The sequence below is a fragment of the Canis lupus genome, chromosome X (genome assembly GCF_003254725.2).
Source record: "Canis lupus dingo isolate Sandy chromosome X, ASM325472v2, whole genome shotgun sequence".
Taxonomy (NCBI): Eukaryota; Metazoa; Chordata; class Mammalia; order Carnivora; family Canidae; genus Canis; species Canis lupus.
Genome location: NC_064281.1, coordinates 92418494 through 92433451, shown reverse-complemented (window position 1 = coordinate 92433451; position 14958 = coordinate 92418494).

Here is a 14958-nt window from a genome sequence, read left to right as displayed (position 1 = left end):
AAGATTTTATTTATTTATTCATGAGATACCCACAGAGAGAGAGAGAGGCAGAGACACAGGCAGAGGGAGAAGCAAGCTCCTCGCAGGGAGCCTGATGCCAGGACTCGATCCCCACACCCGGGATCATGCCCTGGGCCAAAGGCAGACGCTCAACCACTGAGCCACCCAGGAGGCAGGGAGAGACAAAAAGCTCCACCTGTGCTCCCTGGGCTGGGATTGTCTTCAACACAAAATAGGATGGTACGCTCTGGGGTGACCTGCCCAGAACGCTGTCATTGTCATTTCTTCTAATTAGCCATCATCTACTTACATGTCACAGGATTCTTTAAGTGAGTCAAAGATGGCCTCTGTATATTGGGAGTTTATTATTCACTCCTTCATAGCCAGCCAGGACCTGTTAGCTCACAGTACCTGTCCAGTTGTTGTAAATACAGCCCAAATAAGCAGACCATTAACCATGTAGAGCCTCCCTGCTTTGCATATCCCAAGAAACTGCACTCAACTTCTGCTAGCCATGCGTAAGTTAAATATTTTATTTTTATTTATTTATTTTTAAAGATTTTATTTATTTATTCATGAGAGACACACAGAGAGAGCGGCAGAGACACAGGCAGAAGGAGAAGCAGGCTCCATGCAGGGAGCCCGAATCGGGACTCGATCCTGGGTACTCCAGGGTCATGCCCTGGGCCGAAGGCAGGCGCCAAACCGCTGAGCCACCCAGGGATCCCCCGTATTTATTTTTTTAAGGATTTTATTTATTTACTCATGGAGACACAGAGAGAGGCAGAGACACGGGCAGAGGGAGAAGCAGGCTCCTCACAGGGAGCCTGATGTGGGACTCGATTCCCGAACTGGGATCATGCCCTGAGCCAAAGGCAGATGCTCAACTGCTGAGCCACCCAGGTGTCCCTATATATTTTATTTTTATTATTAATTTTTTAAAATTTATTAGAGAGAGAGAGAGAGTGATCATGGGAGAGGGAGAAGCAGACTCTGCAGAGCAGGGAGCCCAACTCAGGGCTCCATCCCAGGACCCGGAAATGGAGACCTGAGCCAAAGGCAGACTCTTAATTGGCTGAGTCACTCAAGCACCCCAAGCAAGATAAACTTTTTAATTATAAAAAGCCCCAAGTTGCTGCTGCCCTTCAGAGCTCTGAAACTCAGAACCTCCATGCACTGTGTTGCAGTGATGTCACCTAGACTTACAAGTCCCCTCTGCCATCTGTCTCTCCTCTGGGATTTCCCTCATGTTCCTCCACTTCTGGGGGTGGTGTCGCCCCCCCCCCACATTAGCCTTTGGGAGGCCTCAAACTAGAAGGGACTTGCCCCACCTGTCCACCTGTCAAGTCATTGCCCAAAGGAGGTTCCCCTGTGCTTCTGCCTCTTCAGTCCTCGCTTTTCCTTGCTCAGTCCTCAGATTCCTCTAACTTACTACCAAATGGTCATGAGGAAAGGGAAGGATTTGGGAAGTGATCCCGAATTTTTTTTAATATTTTATTTATTTGTTCATGAGAGACACAGAGAGAGTCAGAGACACAGGCAGAGGGAGAAGCAGGCTCCATGCAGGGAGCCTGATGTGGGACTAGATCCCAGGTCTCCAGGATCGCGCCCTGGGCTGAAGGCAGCGCTAAACCGCTGAGCCACCCGGGCTGTCCCATGATCCCGAAATTGATAAGGGATCCACCCACCCAGTCATTAGGCTAGCCGACTGGCAAATAAACTGGCAAATAAACGATCTAGGTCGGGAGTCTAAATTGGAAGTGCCAAAAAATAATAAATATAATAAATTAATTTTTTTTATTGTAAATGCCTCCATCTCAGTTCGGTGTCACATTTCTCTGCGTTGTATTCTAGTGTGTTTTTGTCGTGGTCTCATCCCGTGTCCCAGTCACCTGGCAACACGTAGTGCCTGAGCTGAGCGAATGCAGGCCCAAGGCTGCCTGTTGAAGGAGGGCAGCCTTCCTGGCTGGTCCCCCTCTAGGCCCCTGCCAGACGGAGGAGACCTGTGGACCTTGCCCTGCGGGTGGGCTGACCCCCACCAACCGGATAATGGACTACATCAGGGGAGCTTCCTATGGCTAAGCTGGTGATTCTGAGTACTAAAGGGGAGCGGAATTTGCCACCCCAAAATATGCCTCTTTGGCATAAGGATTATTTTAGGACGATTATTTTTCAGAAACTGCAGGCACAGGAAAAAAAATCTGAAACCTGAGCAGAAGCCGTTTTTTCATAAGAGAGGTTTAAAATCTCCATTTGGAGATTTGAAGGATGGCTCCCTCGAAGAAGCTCGAAGGAGGGGGTGTCTCAGGTACTAGAAACTAATCAGCCAGAGAAGGTACAATTTAAATCTGCATAACAAGTGTATCCTAGTCACAGCACTTCCCTGGAAAACTTCACAAAACTGGCGTCCCCAATTCCCCAATATAATCTTTTGTCTTAAGTTGGAGACGGTAATGTAAGGTGTGGCTGGCACCATTCTGGGGGACTTACTTAGTTTTGGGGGTTCTCTGAAATGTATAGAGGAGGCTCACATCTTATTAAATTTCTGTTTTTCTCCCATTAATCTTCTATTACCTGGAGGGCGGCTGGGGTGGTGCTCAGCTCTTGTGGAAGAAAAGTTTTTCTCCACCTCTCAGAATTTTTTCTGGCTGGCATCGCACACCTATAGGGAATCCACATAAACAGGAGAGATTCCGAAGACAGGCAAAATGAGGTAAACACAGAGTTTTAGCTGTGTGGGTCCACTCCTATGCGTTTTGTTTATTTGTTTAAAGAGTTGATAGCAAAAACCACAAGCCATTTATTCACAACCGCCCAGTGGTCTCCAGGGACTGAGTGTAAGGTCGGGCCAGACATCATACCCGCTGCGCTCCGAGTACGAGTACGAGCACGGGCGGGGGGAGGGGAGCCACCAGGGCCAGCTGCAGTCCTGGGGCGCCCAGGGCAGGCAGGGCTGCAGGACCCGCGAGTGCTGACTGCTTCGTCCGGGCCAGCGTCAGAGGCTGGCAGCCAGGAGCCTGGACTGAAGATGAGATGAACACCCCGGGAGGTCAATGGTAGCGCTGGCAGGGAGCCCCTGGGTCCCCCAGGCCCCCTGCCGCTGGAGGCCCCCCAGCTGGCTGCGGAATGCAGCAGGCTGCGGGCTGCAGCAGGTTGCAGGGCACCTCCCCACGCTCTGGGCCAGGCTCAGACCCTTCCCCACGAGGGCGCCAAGGGCGCCGGGGCCCACGGCATCCCAGAGCCCGAGTGCGCTCCTGTGGGGCTGCAGCCGCCCGGCGACTGGTAGGGCAGCTGCAGGAGCTCCCCGGCTGCAGAGCATCACCACCGGGACGGGACAGAGCCAGCCCCCCCCTGCCCCTCCCCTCCCCGCCTGGCCGCCAGGCCCGCCTACATACGGACTGTTCTCAATAAATATACATTCAGTACGGTAAAGTATCTTCTCTTCCTTAAAATGTTCTTTTTTAATTTTTTTTCCTTATGATGTTCTTAATAACGTTTTTTCTCTGGCTTACTGTACTGTAAGAACACAGGGTGTGATACATTCATATATATACAAAATATGCATTAATCGCCTGTTAATCAGTAAGACTTCCAGTAAACAAGAGGTAGGTAAATTTGGGAGGAGTCAAAACTTATGCCTGCACTTTAAAAAATTTTAATTCCAGTATGGTTAACATAGAGTGTGATATTAGTTTCGGGTGTACAACATGGTGATTCAACAATTCTATACCTTACTCAGTGCTCACCAAGATGAGTGTACTCTTATTCGTCATCCCGTTTCCCCATCTCCCACCCCCTTCCCCAGTAACCATCAGCTTGTTCTCTATAGTTGAGTGTTTTTTGGTTTATCTCTTCTTTGTTCCTATTGTTTGTCAAAGTCCATACATGAGGGACTCCTGGTTGGCTCAGCGGTTGAGCATCTGCCTTTGGCTCAGGGCGTGATCCCGGAGTCAAGGCTGTGTCTCTGCCTCTCTCTTTATGTCTATATTTTTTTTTAAAATATTTTATTTATTCATGAGAGACACACACACACAGAGAGGCAGAGACACAGGCAGAGGGAGAAGCAGGCCCCATGCAGAAAGCCGGACCCGGGAACCCAGGTTCATGCCCTGGGCAGAAGGCAGGCACCAAACCTCTGAAGCACCCAGGGATCCCCCCCACGCTCTTTTTTTTTTTTTTTTAAAGATTTTAATTAAATAATCTTCAAAAAATATTTTTTAAAATTCCATACATGAGTGAAATCATATTGTATTTGTCTTTGTCTGACTAACTTATTTCACTTAGCATAATACTCTCCAGCTCCATACATGTTATTGCAAATGGCAAGATTTCATTCTTTTTTATGGCTAATACTCATATATGTATATATATATATATATATATACACACACACATATATATACACACATATACACATACACATACATATATACACACACACACACACACACATAGACACATACACCCTATATCTTCTCTATCCATTCATCTATCAATGGGCACTTGGGCTGCTTCCCTAATTTGGTTATTGTAAATAATGCAGCTATAATTATAGGGGTGCAGGGATACCTGGGTTGCTCAGTTGGTTAAGTGTCTGGCTTTGGCTCAGGTCATGATCTCAGGGTCCTGGGATTGAGCCCCTCCTCAGGCTCCTCACTCAGCAGGGAATCTGCTTGTCCCTCTGCCCTCTCCAACCCTCTACCCTCTCCCTCCCCCACTTGCTTGCTTGAACATACTCTCTCTCTCTCAAATAAATAAATAAAATCTTCTAAAAAACTAAAAAAATAAACATAGGGGTGCACGTATCCCTTTGAATTACTGTTTTTGTATTTTGGGGGATACTTCCAGTTTTGTTCTTCTTTTTCAAAATTGCTTTGCCTACTCAAAAGTTTTGTGGTTCCCTACAAACTTTAGGATTGTTTGTTCTAGTTCTGTGAAAAATGCTGTTGGTATTTTATAGGGATTGTATTAAATTAGATTGCTTTGGGTAGTATGCATATTTTAACAATATTTGTTCTTCCAATCCAGGAGAATAGACTCTCTTTCCATTTGTTTTTGTCATCTTCAATTTCTTCATCAGTGTTTTATAGTTTTCAGAATACAGGTCTTTCACCTCCTTGGTTAAGTTTATTCCTAGGTATTTTATTATTTTTAGTGCAATTGTAAATGGGATCTTTTTCATTTCTTTCTGCTATTTCATTATTATTGTATAGAAATGCAACAGATTCCTATATATTGATTTGGTGTCCTGCGACCTTATTGAATTCATTTCTCAGTTTTAGCAGTTTTGGGGGGAGCCTTTTAAAAAAGATTTTATTTTTTCATGAGAGACACAGAGACAGAGGCAGAGACACAGGCAGAGGGAGAAGCAGGCTGCCTGTTGGGAGCCCGATGCAGGACTTGATGCTGGGACCCAGGGATCACACCCTGAGATGAAGGCAGATGCTCAACCACTGAGAGTTGGGGCACCTGCAAACCCAGTGGGTTTGGCATCTGACCTCGTTCCATCCTGGGCTTCGAGTCTGCATAAAATTCTCTTTCTCTCTCTCTCTCCCCCTCTGCCCTTCCTGCCCCTCCTGTGTACTTTTTCTCCAAAAAGAAAAAAAAAAGTGGAGAGAGTGGACATCCTTGTCTTGTTCCTGATCTTAGGGGAAAGCTCTCAGGTTTTCACCATTGAGTATGGTGTTAACTGTGGATTTTTCGTATAAGGCCTTTATGATGTTAAGGTATGTTCCCTCTAAACCTACTTTGTTGAGGGTTTTTGTCATGAATAGATGTTGTACTCTGTCCCGTACTTTTTTGTGGCTATTGAAATGATCATGATGTTTTTATCTTTTCTCTTATTGATGTGATGTATCATGTTGATTGGTTTGTGAATACTGTACCACTCTTGCATCCTGGGCATAAATACCACTTGATTATGATGAATGATTTTTTTAATGTAATGTTAGATGTGTTTTGCCAGTATTTTGTTGAGATTTTGTATCTATGCTCATCAGAGATATTGGCCTGTAGTTCTCTTTTTTCTGGAGTGTCTTTATCTGGTTTTGGTATCAGGGTAATGCTGGCCTCTTAGAATGAAAATGGAAGCCTTCCTTCTATTTTTTTGAAAAGTTCAAGAATAAGTGTTTTTTGAAAAGATTTTATTTATTTACTCATGAGAGACACACAGAGAGAGGCAGAGACACAGGCAGAGGGAGAAGCAGGCGCCATGCAGGGAACCCAATGCGGGACTCAATCCCACGACTCCAGGATCACACCCTGAGCCAAAGGCAGATGCCCAACTGCTGAGCCACCCAGGTGTCCCAAGAATAGGTATTAAGTCTTCTTTAAATGTTTGATAGTGGGCACCTGGGTGGCTCAGTGGTTGAACATCTGCCTTTGGCTCAGGGCGTGATCCTGGGCTCCTGAGATGGAGTCCCGCATCGGGCTTCCTGTGGGGAGCCTGCTTCCCACTCTGCCTGTGTCTCTGCCTCTCTGTGTCTCTCATGAATAAATAAATACAATCTTTAGGAAAAAAATTAAGAATAAATAAAAATAAATGTTTGATAGTATTCACTTGTGAAGCTGTCTGGTCCTGGACTTTTGTTTGTTGGCAGTTTTTTGAATAGTAATTTAATTTCGTTGCTGGTAATTGGTCTATTTAAATTTTCCATTTCTGGAGCACCTGGCTGGCTCAGTCGGTTAAGCTTCTGCCTTCAGCTCAGATCATGATCCCAGAATACTAGGATCCAGCCCCACAAACCCCACATGGGGCTCTCTGCTCAGTGGGGAGCCTGCATTTCCTTCTCCCTGTCACTCTGCCTGCTTCTTCTCTCTCTCCCTTTCTCTGTCAAATAAATAAATAAATAAATAAATAAATAAATAAATAAATAAATAAAATAAAATCTTAAAAAATAAATTTTCTATTTCTTCCTGACTCAGTTTTGGAAGTTTTTATGTTTCTAGGAATCTATCCATTTCTTCTAGGTTGTTCAATTTGTTGGCGTATAGTTTTTCATAATATTCTCTTATAATTCTTGTATTTCTGTGGTGTCAGTTATTTCTCCTCTTTCATTTCTGACTTCTGCCCTCTCTCTTTTTAATGAGTCTGCCTAAAGTTTATCAATTGCATTGGATCTTTTCAAAGGGGATCACGATGAGGAGGAGGACTGGTGTGCTCTAGGGGAAGGCAGCACAATATCACCCTGACAGGAGGACAACTTACCCCTGGCTTTGCTGGTAACCATCCACACAATGATAAAGACAGAAAAGGTCAAATGGGAGTGCCAAGGGGGGGCTCCGTATTCCCTCCCAACACACACATACACACACACAGACCCAGGCCCAGGCCCAGGCTGTCTTTCCCTAAGGACCTAACCCTGGAGCCAAGGAAAAGGAGGCTGCCTGGCTACCTGCAATGTTCTGCTGGGGAGGAAGCTCCGCTTAATGGGCTAAAATGAAACAATTGGCAGCCATAGTGCAAAAAACAAAAAGGGCCCCTCACACTTAGTGTGGGAGGCAGGAATTACCCCCAGAGGAGGTTTTACCCTGGTTCATATTGGCCTTGGTGACATGGATGTTTGGGTGTGGAGGGCTGCCCAACTGAAAGGAGGCCTCATGCTGACCTAGGCTGACTCAATGGAGTATCTAAGCTGAAGCCTCTCCCTGTCTGTCGCCTCTTTTCCCCTCTCCTGTCTTCCTATTTGGTCCTTCTGCTGCATGAGCATGTTGGCTAAAAAAGCCAGTGTCTTGGAGCTCATTTTGGGGGGACCCAAGTTTCTGGGGGTCAAATGTGCATAAATAACTAAAGCACAAAGCAGGCCCACTGAGGTACAGGCTCATACTAGTTCTATATTTCCAATACTGGTTTCATAAAACAACTCTTAAAAAAAAAAAAACTCTTACTGTGTTTGCCAAATAGAGGGAGGGATCCATCAACATTTTCTTTATAGTAACATGTTACCATCTGTTATATGTGGAATGTGAAACAAAAACAACCCCCCCTAATCTCATAGAAAAGGAGATCAGATTTGTGGTTACCAGAGGAGGTTGGGAGGTGGAATTGGGTGAAGGTGGTCAAAAGGTACAAACTTGGGGCACCTGGGTGGCTCAGCGATTGAGCATCTGCCTTTGGCTCAGGTCATGATCCTGGGGTACCGGGATCGAGTCCCACATTGGGCTCCCTGCATGGAGCCTGCCTCTCCCTCTGCCTCTCTCTCTCTCTCCCTCTCTCTGTCTCTCATGAATAAATAAATAAAATATTTTAAAAAGGTACAAACTTGCACGTTAAGATAAATAAATAGTGGGGATGCAATGAACGAACAATGCATGTCTATAGGCTCTACTGCTGTAGGGCACATATGGAAATTAGTAAGAGGTTCAATCCTAAAAGTTGTTCTCACAAACATTGTTTTCTTTTTCTCTTCGCATCTCTAGGACATGATGGATGGTAACTAAACTTACCTTGCTAATCATTTCACAGTATATGTAAATCAGATTATTATGCTTACTTGCTAAACTTACACAGGGCTGCATGTCAATTATATCTTAATAAAAGTGGGGAAATTTTTCTACAAAAATTCATGCTGTAGAGTTTGGAAATGGATGAGAACATTAGGTGTTTTTCCTCATTTGTTTCTTGTGGCTCCTTTGCCTTTCAGAACCTCACTGAGGGAGCACTATGCAAGCCCATGGAAGGAAAATCAACCCACCCACACTAAGAGTATCTTTTCCTCTGAGTTTGCTTTGCCTTCTTGACAGAGCAGAGGGGCCTCCCTAGCCTTGGCCACACCTCCTGGGAGCCCTGGTCTCAGGGGCCTGCTTTGTTGGGCTGCCTGTATGGCCTCTCCATGTGCACTTTGCAGCCCCTTTCCATCACAAAATACACTGTGCATGCAGCAAAGCTAGCAAACCCATCCTGAGTTTTCTTTTCCTCTTTTTCTTATTCTTTTTTAAAAATGTTTATTTATGTATTAGAAAGCCAGAGAGAGAGTATGGGTGTGGGGCTGGTTGGGGGTGTGGTCATGGAGGAGGACAGAGACAGAGAGAGAGAGAGAGAGAGAGAGAGAATCTCAATCCAACTCCCCACTGAGTGGAGCTCCATCCCAGGACCCTGAGATCATGACCTGAGCCAAAATCAAGAGTTGGTCACTTAAGTGACTGAGCCACCAGGTGTCTCTTTTCTTATTCTTTTTTTTTGTTTTGTTATTTTCAAATTATCCTTTGAGACAATTTAAGCTTTTTTTCTAATCTCAATCACCCCTTGATGTTATTGAACCACAAATGAGCCATCACTGACTGAGCCAATGAAAAAGTATCTCAAATTAACTCATGTAAAAATCCAGCCTGAGCTAATAATCAGCCCCCACTAGTGACAAATTCCATATCGGGTCTTCATAATAGGACCACAAAAAGGAAGATAAAAATCAGAGGTGCAAGAAATGTCTCAACAGAACATTGACTAAGGCACTTGGTAGTTAAAGAATTTTGAATGTGTGTGATATCCCCAACGCATAATTCTCACCTAATATTTCCACCATGCAGGGAGCCCGATGTTGGACTGGATCCCGGGACTGGATCCCGGGACTCCAGGATCACGCCCTGGGCCAAAGGCAGGCGCTAAACCGCTGACCCACCCAGGGATCCCCTCCAAAATTCTTTTGAGCGTACCCCTAAACTATGTTGTGGTTTGTTTTAGCAAGTAGTTACATTACTGACAAATTTATCCTTTTTTAGCATGTCTGTTTCAGTTTTCCCGTTCTTTTAGGGAGAATCTCTTGGTCCAGGCATACACTCTTTCACCCTAAAGTGTGGCCTTTTTGTGGTTTCCCTGGGAATCTTTTTTTTTTATTGGTCTTTTTTTTAAGATTGTATTCATTTATTCATGATAGACACAGAGAGAGAGACACACAGGCAGTGAGAGAAGCAGGCTCTCAGCAAGGAGCCTGACGTGGGACTCGATCCCAGCCACAGGATCACGTCCTGAGCCAAAGGCAGACGCCCAACCGTTGAGCCACCCAGGTGCCCCTTTCCCTGGGAATCTTGATGTCTTGTCCAGAGCCCCTAACTTGGGTTGAAAACTCCTGTCTCTGTCTCCACAGGAGCGGGCACAGTTGGACTCCTGGCTCATATCTTTTTTTTTTTTAAGATTTTATTTATGTATTGAAAGAGAGAGAGTGTGCACAAGCAGGGGGAGTAGCAGGCAGAGGGAGAGGGAGAAGCAGGGCCCCCACTGAGCAGGGAGCCATCATGATATGGGGCTCAATCCCAGAACCCTGGGATTATGACCAGATTTGAAGGCAGACACTTAACCAGCTGAGCCACCCAGCACCCCTGAAAAACATTTTAAATATCCAGTGGAAAAACCTCCATATTTCCTTTCCAAATTAAATTGATCAAACCACTTTTAAGGAAGAAAGGATCTAATGCTTTATACTTTGATTGCTTAAACTTGAGAAATGTGAGCTTTCCCTCTGGAAGTTAAACTCTTTGGGGGGCTTGTAATGAATGTAAGCGTGATAGCAGTATTTTTTACCTTTCTGTTTCTGATAATTATTGTAGAGTATCTAGATAGGCTTGCAGAGAATCAGAAACACTCTAATACCAATCCAGTTCTTTTTCCTCCCTAAAATGCATTCTATTATTTTTTTAACTAATTAAGTTTTTAAAGTAGGCTCCACACCCAGTCTTGAGCCCAATATGGGGCTTAAACTCATGACCTTGGGATCAAGACCTCAGCTGAGATCAAGAGTCAGATGCTTAACCCACTGAGCTACCCAAATGCCCCGTAAAATGCATTTTATTTTATTTTATTTTATTTTATTTTTAAAGATTTTATGTATTTGTGAGAGATACACAGAGAGAGGCAGAGACACAGACAGAGGGAGAAGCAGGCTCCATGCAGGGAGCCCGATGTGGGACTCGATCCTGGGACTCCAGGATCACACCCTGGGCTGAGGGTGGTACTAAACCACTGGGCCACCCAGGCTGTCCCCCTAAGAAGCATTTAATTTTTTAATTTTTTAATTTTAATTATTTTTATTGGATTTCAATTTGCCAACATATAGCATATCACCCAGTGCTCATCCCAGATGGTGTTTCTTTCTTGTATCATTTGATGATGTTGTATTCAGGCAGACATTTCTAAGCAGAGGTAATGTTAGTTCCTTCTGCAGCACAGTATTTCACAGAATTGACAAAGTTTGGGACACCTGGGTGGCTCAGCGGTTGAGCGTCTGCCTTTGACCCAGGCTGTGATCCTGGAGTTGTGGGATCGAGTCCCACATCATGCTCCCTGCAGGGAGCCTGCTTCTCCCTCTGCCTGTGTCTCTACCTCTCTCTCTGTGTCTCTCATGAATAAATAAGTAAAATCTTTTTTTTAAAAAGGAGAAGTAACAAAGTGAATTTTAAAAGAGTTTCAGGGCGGTGCCTGGGTGGTTCAGTGGTTGAGCATCTGCCTTTGGCTCAGGTCATGATCCTGGGGTTCTGGGATTGAGTCCCGCATCGGGCTATCTCGGCGGGGGAGCCTGCTTCTCCCTCTGCCTATGTCTCTGCCTTTTTCTGTGTTTCTCATGAATAAACTAAATAAAATCTTTTTTAAAAAATAAAAGAGTTTCAGGAATAACCAATGATTTTTTTTAAGTTATAAGACAGGCATTGAAAGCAACATATTCTTTCTTTTCCAAATTTCCCAAATTTCTCACAGCTAATTGCTGTCTGCAAGCACTAGGAAATCTATAGAAAGAATGTACATGTCTGAGGTGCCTGGTTGGCTTAGTTGGTTGGGCATCTGCCTTCAGCTCGGGTCATGATTCTGGGGTCCTGGGATCAAACCTCATGCCTGCTTCTCCCTCTCCCTCTGCTTGCTGCTCCCCCTGCTTGTGCCCTCTGTCAAATAAGTAAATAAAATCTTAATAATAAAAAAAAGAATGTACATGTCTATGGGAGTCCTGTCTGCCTGTATGCAATTTCTTTTTTTTTTATTTAAAAGATTTATTTATTCATGAGAGACACAGAGAGAGAGAGATAGAGGCAGAGACACAGGCAGAGGGAGAAGCAGGCTCCACGCAGGGAGCCTGACCTGGGACTCGATCCTGGGTCTCCAGGATCACGCCCTGGGCCAAAGGCGGTGCTAAACTGCTGAGCCACCCAGGCTGCCCATGTATGTAATTTCTTAAGGAAGGGACTCCTGTAGGGATCCCTGGGTAGCTCAGCGGTTTAGCACCTGCCTTTGGCCCAAGGCGTGGTCCTGGAGTCCTGGGATCGAGTCCCACGTCGGGCTCCCTGCATAGAGCCTGTGTCTCTACCTTGCTCTGTGTTTGTCTCTCATGAATAAATAAAATATTTTTTTTAAAAAAGGAAGGGACCCCTGCATATCTGAACATAATTATCTCCCCCTTTGAGGTCAATACAGTGCTCAGAGAAACACGCAGAGAAGGACAGCCCTAGCCCCTCCCAAAAGGGAACATATAGTAGAGGAGCAACTGGCTCTGAAGAAGTCCAAAAGAAGATGCACATGACAGAGTTGTGCAGGATATGGTATGATTGTTGAATCTGATCCACGTAGTCTCTGATTTTGATCAAAATCAGACGCAAAAGTGCTTTATCAGAAAAGCGTACCCATGTCATTGCAGTTTCTGGTTCAAGCTCGGCAGTGAATGCGGGTGGTTCTTGACCTGTAAGCACGTATGTGCAGGGACTGTTGAAAAGACTACTTCAGATGCCAGATCATGTAGGACCAAGTTCAGTGCCTCAACTGCCCCAAACCAAAGTGCCCTTTAGTGGCCACCTGGAGTCAGGTGACTGCTTACCCATCTGAAAACTCACTTTCCAATCCCATTTCCCCATGGGAACCTGCTTCTGGAGAACTTCATTTAAGGGGCTCACCAGGACATTCCCAGGCCTGGAGCCAGGCCTTAATCTGCGCTCTATCCAGCAAGAGGGCTGCTTGTGTCTAAGCAAGTTGACTCTGAAATCAACAGTCTTTGGTGGGGCAAATGTTATTTTGTAATGCTGGCCACTGACTTTGTAAACCTGATGAAATCCCATCATCCTTGGGAATGCTCCAGCCTTTCTTTTTGTGAGCTTGGTGTCTGCGGCCCACATCCTTTAGTTGAGTTAATTTGGTTATTTTAGCATTTAATCAAAAGATAGCCATACTTGGTTGCAACTTGAAGTGAGAAGGTCTTACATGTCGAAGCACCAGCAGTGGCACAGAATCCTAAGGGCTTCCCTGTGCTACAGCATCGGGGGCAGAGCTGGGTGGGAAGACAGCCAACTTTGTCATGTGGTCCACTTCCTTCCAGGTGAAAGAACTAGCGCAACAAGGATCATTTGCGTATCATAAACACGTTCTCCTCCAGTCCTCCCTAGACCTGAAGAGGGTGTGGTGACTTGCTCCCATCCATGCTGCCAGCTGTGATGGAAGAGCAGAGCTCCACCATGGGAATGTGTGGTCACTGTGGTTATGCCTTCTGTACTCTGTGCCAACCGGCCTCCTTGAGGGTCCCTCCATATAAGATGACTGTGGTAGGCTGGGATGTGTGCACTTGACAATCCAGAAAAAAAAGGGTCTCCTCATCTTGGTGCCAATTTCAACAGATATTTATGCTCTAGGCACTGTTCTAGGTTCTGGGAATAAACTGTCAAACAAAAGACACAAAAACCTCTGACTTCATGGGGCTTACTTTCTACTGGTGGGGACACAAGTAGTAAGCCAAGTAAATAAGGGTATGACAGGATGAGAAGAGCTAAAGGGGGAAAATGGAGCAGGGAAATGGAGTAGAATGTTTCCAGAAGGTCAAGAGATAACATTTTAAAAAGATTTTTATTTATTTATTCATGAGAGACACACAGAGAGAGGCAGAGGCAGAGGGAGAAGCAGGCTCCAGGGAGCCTGATGCGGGACTTGATCCCAGGACTCCAGGATCACGACCTGAGCCAAAGGCAGGTGCTCAACCACCTAGCTACCCAGGTGCCCCAAGAGATGAAATTTTAGTGAGGGTGGGCAGTAAAGACCCATGGTGAATTGGTCTTGAGTGTAGGACAGAAGAAAATGAGAAGCCTTTACAGATATCTGGGGGCAAGGCTGTGCAGGCAGAAGGAATAGCTAGGTAATTTCTACTCCTGAGCACAGCATGTAGATCGTGGGTGACAAATGAAGACCCATATAAGCCATGTCTATGTTGTTTCCATGGCACATATCTTTGATCAGTCAATAAGCATTTTCCCACAGTCCCCAGATCTAGGCTCAGAATCCTCCTCCCCAACACAGCATGTATGAATTTGCCATTGCTGCCATTACAAATTACCACAGACTTAGTCACTTAACGCAAATTCCTTATCTCCTGGTTCTGTAGGTCAGCAGTCTAGGTAATTAGCTCCGCTAGATCCTCTGTTCACACTGTGGCGTGGCTGAAATCAAGGAGTCAGCAGGGCTGTTCTTTCTAGAGACTTTGGGAATGAATTCACTACCAAGCTGATTCATGTTTTTAGCTAAACTTAGTTTCTTGCATTTTGGGGGCTGAGGACCTCATTTCCTTGTTGTATGTCAGCTGGGAGGCAGTTTTTGCTTCCAGAAACTGCCCTCATTCCTTCTCATGCTTTTCGTGTGGCCTTCCTTCAGCCACAGCTGAGGGTGGAGTCCCTCTCACCATCTGCATCTCTCCAACTGCTCCTTCTGCCTCACCTCTATCGCCTCCAGCCAGGTGAAGTTCTCTGCTTTTTTTTTTAAGATTTTATTTATATATTTGACAGAGAGAGCACACAAGCGGGGGAATGGCAGGCAGAGGGAAAGAGAGAGGCAGACTCTCTGCTGAACAGGGAGCTCCATGTGGGGCTTGATCCCAGGACTCCAGTATCGTGACCTGAGCCGAAGGCAGACACTTAACTGTTTGAGCCACCCAGGCACCCCAAGTTCTCTGCTTTTAAGATGCTCATGTGCTTAGATTGGCCCCACCCTGCTAGCCCAGGATAATC